General features: G+C 38.2%; 1 pseudogene; it reads left to right on the top strand.

The window, feature by feature from the left end:
• Positions 1 to 1,585: 1,585 nt before the first annotated feature.
• On the top strand, positions 1,586 to 5,933 carry LOC114744507 (cysteine-rich receptor-like protein kinase 25; annotated as a pseudogene).
• The last annotated feature ends 222 nt before the right edge of the window (positions 5,934 to 6,155 follow it).

Genomic DNA, 6,155 nt, shown 5'->3' with positions numbered 1-6,155 from the left:
CTTCAAATTCTATGTCTGCATTTGAATTTTTTTTTTATTATTCGTAACATATGAGATCTTTTTTGCCATTAAAACCAGTGAGATTTTGATCATTGTCATTATCGCACAGTAAACTCTCTTCCCCTTCAATTGGTGTCTTCGTTTTTGTCCCCGTGAAATGGTGAGTTACAGAGCCCCTGTTCATCTGGCATTTTACCCCCAAATGTCACTGTCGCAGAACGAAGTCGCCACTGGTGATCCTTCAGAGTTCAATGTTAAGTTTAGGAGCCATGACGATGATGCATGCTACTCCATCAGGGTTGTGCTAGAGCAGGAAGAAATTGATAATGCAGTTCTTGAACTTCAACAACGGTCATGATAAAATAATTTTTGTTCATCATCGTCTTCTTCAACAGCGAAAGGGAAGAGATTCAACGCCAATTGAACTAGAAAATGGTGGGGGAGAGAGTGAGATGCAGCTGTGAAAGCCCATTATTGAAAAGGAGAAAACGGACGTTAATAGAATGTTAACTAAGGGTGAGAATTGCTCCATTTTTAATAGACTGGGGGCGAAATTGCCCCACTAGATACTTTAGGGTGTTAGGTGCATCTCAAAAAATAATTAGGAGTGTTGGGTGCACCTTCACCCTAAAACTTTTTATTTAATTAAAAATTTATGTATTTAGTTACAGGAATGATACGTTAATTCGTGGGGACTATAAATATAAATTATTGAATGCATATCTTAAAAAATTAAAGGAACGAGATCTTTAAAGTTTAAACAATTAAGTCGGAAACAAACTTTTAATTTTAATTATTTTCAAAAGCTTAAAGCACAAATAGCGTAAAATGACTTCGGTGTTTTTTTTTTGGGAACAAGACAAAATGACAATAAATAAACAAGAGTTTACAAAGTGAATGACTTTGCTGTCTCTAGAGAGAATCCGTGCACTCCCAAATTCTGTATATTTGATGTTTTACTATTGTGTTTCCTAGCTTTGGTAAATGTTTGAGTTCGATATGAGATTTTGGATCTTCGATCTCGTTGGATTCCAACAAGAAATTGAAAAGTCTCCGCAAACAAATTTCAATGCCTTGCGTCGACCTTCTCCATCATCAACCATCTCTTTCTTTGCCAGCCACTGCAATATCTTCTCTCCCTCCAAAGAGATCGAATTGAAATGTGCTGAATAAGAACTCCACAAACTATAGCTGATACCTCATTCCAACACCGCTAACACATTCTTCACCCTTACCATGACGTCTCACAATTTTGTTGCTCTTGTATATTATTAGCTTCCTCTTTCCTCCTGCAATTCCAGCACGGGTTACTTATCTTGACCACATTTGCTCTTCCAACAAAACCTTTGCTGTCAATGGTGCTTTTCAATCGGACCGAACCAAAGTCCTCTCTTCCTTAGCTTCCGCCAACACCAACTTCTACAATGCCACCGTCATCGGTGGCGGTGACACCTTCTACGGCCTCTTCATGTGCCGGGGTGACGTCAACCTCTCGATGTACCACTAATGCGTCGTTAACGCGACCCAACGATTATCTTCCGAGTGCAGAGTTTCGAAGGAGGCAATCATCTGGTACGACGAGTACATGGTTCGCTGTTCGAACCGTTCCTTCTTCTCCACCGTCAAAACAAGGCCTAGACTGTGCCTCTTGAACACCGGCGAAGTGTCCCGACTGAGCTTCTTACAGATATTGTTGAGCACGCTTAACCTGACGGCGGATGAAGCAGCTAACCGCACTAAGAAATATGCCAGGAAAGCAAGCATATCTGGGTTCGGAACTATGTATTCTCTACTTCAGTGCACGCAGGACCTATCATCCCAAGATTGCAGAACTTGTCAGAGTGCTGTGATTGGGGACCTTTCAACATGGCGCTGTTTGGGAAAACAAGGAGGAAGAGTTTTATATCCCAGTTGCAACGTTCGCTATGAATTATATCCTTTTTATAAGTCTGATGATCAGCCAGAAGCGACGGCGCCTACACCCCCTGCACTTTCTCCTCCAACAAGTTCTTCAGATCCTTAGGGTTTGCTTGGTTGGAAGAGAGGGGAGGGAAGGGAGGGGAGGGAAAATGAGCCTCTCTCCTCATTTGGTTAAAAATTCTGGAGGGAAGGGAAGCTAAAATGTCCCCTCCCCTCTCGCCCCATTTTAACTCTCCTCCAAATTGAGGATTTTTGGAGGGGAGCTAAATTTTTGGACCATTATACCCTTATGATTTTTTTAAATATTCTACTACTTTATTATAATATTTATTTCAAATAAAAAATATATTATCCTAAGTAAAAAATAAAAAATATAAATTAATATAATTAAAAAAATATATTATGAAAAAATTATTTACAAATAAAAAATTATTTAAATAAAAATTATAATATTATAAAATTAATTGTTTTTAATAAATATATTATTTATTAAATATATTTTAAAGTTGAAAAAAAGGATAGCCTAAAGAGAATAAAATTTCATTTTTCTTAGAGTATATAAAATTTGTTAATTTGATTATTTTAAATATATTATTATATTAATTAGAATAAAAAATTACTGTACCAATTTTTTAATGCACATATTAACATGATAAGACTGAATTTTATTAAATTATATAATTTAAATTAAGATGTAAATTAATTTATACAATATATCAATAAAAAATATAAAATAATATGTAAGGGTAAAATAATAAATTGATTATTATTATCCCTCCCTCCTCTCCCCTCTTTGAATGAAACAAGAGATCATTAAATATCCTCCCCTCTTTTCTTTTTTTAATCAAACCAAATAAAGTAAGGATAAAACCTCCCCTCCCCTTCCGTACCCCAGCCTCCCCTCCCTCTCCTATCCTCCCCTCAAACCAAACATGCCCTTAAGGATTATGCTGGTTTTGGCATCAAGATAAATTTTTTAAAAAAATAACATGACAGCTGAGGAAAATCGAATCTGATCAGAATGTGAATATGATCCCCTGGTCTGACGGGATATAGTCAATTATCATATGATGTCATTACAGTAAGACGTGGAAGCAAATGTTTTTTTTTTTTTTTTACCTTTTGCAATAAAAGGGAAAGGTCAGTCAACAGGGATTATAGTGATAGTTGTGGTTGGTAGTTTGGGGATAGCTTTTTGCGTCGCCTACTCGTTCCTCCGGTCTAAATTATAAGATCTTATTTATAAACTATAAATAAGATCTTATAATTAGAACCGAAAATAGTATCTCTCGAAGAGTCTAATCAAGAAGAGAGGCAGCGCTCTTCTCAGACAAAAATACTGTAAGTAATTTTTGTTCTCGGACAAATTTTTATTTATTCATAAAATTTGGCTTGTCTAAAGACCTTTTGCATTGATGCTTTCATTGCTTTCAGCATCGTTAACTATTTTCTCTGCGTCTAGTTGGAAATGAAAGCAATGATTTAGAGCCTCTACAATTTAGTTTGGCCACTATTGAAGCTGCAACAAATAAGTTTTCGCATGAAAAATGTTTAGGCCAAGGTGGATTTAGACAAGTTTACAAGGTAACAAGCGTCTACGGCGCCTTCCTCTGCCGTGGAGATCTCACCCCCGACGCCTGCGATGACTGCGCTTCCATAGCAGCCAAACAAATACTCCGAAGGTGTCCATTGGATAAAAAGTCAGTGATCTGGTTCAACGAGTGTATGTTACGTTACTCAGATGAGCCTTTCTTCTCCATCAGTGAAGAAGCCCCCAGGCTTATTTTGATGAATACTGCGGCAAGCTTAAACCAGAGTAGCTTCATGTCGCTGTTGGCTGAGACTATCAACGCGGCGAAGACGGAAGCGGTGAAGGCCGGAGCCGACAAGAAGTTTGCTACAAAAGAAGCCAATTTTCTACTTTTCGAACGCTGTATACGCTAGCACAGTGCACGTCGGACTTAACAGAAACTACCTGCGAAACATGCTTAAAACGAGCAAGTTCGACCTTACCCAGTATCCTGCAAACTAGTTGTATTGTCCAATATGAAACGTACCCGTTCTACCAATCATCGCCGGTGATCACCCCACAAGAATCAACTCCAAAGGTGTTTTTGGAGAGTCCTGTGCATTGTTTTTTTACTTCTCCCACTTATTAGTTTTGTCGACTTTAAGTGGTAATATACCGGAAACCGATCGACCAATTAATTTGAGCAGGAAAAACCCGGATTTCTGTAGCCGTAGTCCTGGCGATTGTGGCTCCAATTATGACTGTTTTGCTGCTTTTCCTCCTTCTCTGCTGGTTAGTAACTAGAAGGGCAAGCAAGAAGCACATATTAGTGCCACCAGCTGAAGAAAACGATGGTATGATTCAGAAAAAAATGGCGTTTTATTTGTGATTCACTCGGTACTTCCACATTTTGCTAGCTTAGCTACTGTGAAACTTTTTATATATGCTAGTGGCATCGATGATTCAATCTATTATAAAATCCTTGACCCAACAATGTGAAACTCGGAAGGCCTTCAGCTTTAAGTTTACTCTGGCTGCTAATGTGCAGTTGAAATTTCCAGAGTGGAGCGCTTGCAGTTTGATCTGGAAACAGTCAGATTGGCCACAAACAACTTCTCCCATGAAAATAAACTAGGCGAAGGAGGATTTGGTGAGGTTTTCAAAGTATTTTATTTGTTCCCTGTAAAAATTTGAGACAATTTGGTTTTGGGTTCAGAGCTCCTCAAAGAATGTACGGTATTTTCAGGGATCTCTTCCTAATGGGCAAGATATTGCAGTGAAGAGGCTTTCATTAAGCTCTAGGCAAGGTGTAGAAGAATTCGAGAATGAGGTGGTCTTAGTGGCCAATCTTCAACACAGAAACCTCGTTAGGCTATAGGGGTTTTGCTTGGATGGAGAAGAGAAGATCCTCATATATGAGTTCATTCCCAACAAGAGCTTGGATCATTTTCTTTTCAGTATGTCATTCATAAATAAGCTTCTTTAATTTGAATTTCTTTCCCCCTTTGATACTGCATATTAATCTCTTCATTTCTTTTGATGATGATCAGAATGCTCAATGGACCAAAACAATACAAGATTATACAAGGAATTGCTCGTGAAATACTTTATCTTCATGAAAACTCTCGGCTTAGAATCATACACCATGATCTTAAAACTAGTCATATATTATTGGATGAGAATTTGAATGCAAAAATTGTAGAGTTTGGTATGGCAAAATTTTTTGGTCCTGATCAAACTCAAGGGAATACAAATAGAATTGTGGGAACATTGTGAGTTCGATCTCCTTTTTCTTTTATTACTTTGTCCTATTGTCCTCTGTTCAATTTAAATACATAATATTTTGATATTAAATGTTTATGAAATATTCACCATGTCAAGTTTTATATTTTGAATTTGACTTTGTTTATAGCGGTTATATGCCTCTGGAATATGCAATACATGGGAATCTGTCTATAAAAGTGGATGCATATAGCTTTGGCGTGTTGATCTTGGAAATAATAAGCGGACAAAAGAGCACATCCTTTCAAAAATCCAACTGCGATGAACATCTCCTGAACTATGAGTTTGGAGCATCTTTGTATTTGTTCTCTGTCGCTCTCTCTGTTTCTGGTTTGACTTCAATCCTGTAATTCTTTTGCAGGCCTGGAGGAAATGGAAAGATGGGACACCGTTGGAAGTGTTAGACGTGAGTTTGAGAGATTCTTATAATAGAGAGGAAGTGAGAAGATGCATCCAGATTGCATTAACGTGTACAAGAAGATCCAGCTCACAAAGGCCAACAATGCAGACAATAGTTCTGATGCTCAATAGTCACTCAGTTAGCGTAGCAATACCTGAGAGGCCTCCATTTTTGGTTCAAACCAGAACTGTTGAGCTCAGCCTTCCATCGAACTCCACAGATAAGTCTTCTCAAAGCAAATCAGCCTCATACTTTGTTGACGAAGCCTCCTGTAATGAACGGAGCGGACGGCCCAATACAAGGTCCCATAACAACCCATGAAGAAATGGATGCGGCCAGGCCCAGATGAAGTTAGAGAATGAGAAGAAGAACCTGGAAGCTGAGGGACCTAACCGAATCAGCATAAAAGGATCAGAGTTGGTTAGAGAGGGCAGGATTGGTTTTGATTCAGAATCTCTCTCTGTGGTCTTTCTCTCTCCTCTGTGGCTTCTTTCTATTTCTCTCTCTGAAAATCCTTTCGACCCTGTTGCATTACCGATTACG

The sequence above is a fragment of the Neltuma alba genome, unplaced genomic scaffold (genome assembly GCF_004799145.2).
Source record: "Neltuma alba isolate B1F8T4 unplaced genomic scaffold, ASM479914v2 tig00004377_pilon, whole genome shotgun sequence".
NCBI lineage: Eukaryota > Viridiplantae > Streptophyta > Magnoliopsida > Fabales > Fabaceae > Neltuma > Neltuma alba.
This window is presented reverse-complemented; position numbering and strand designations above follow the sequence as displayed.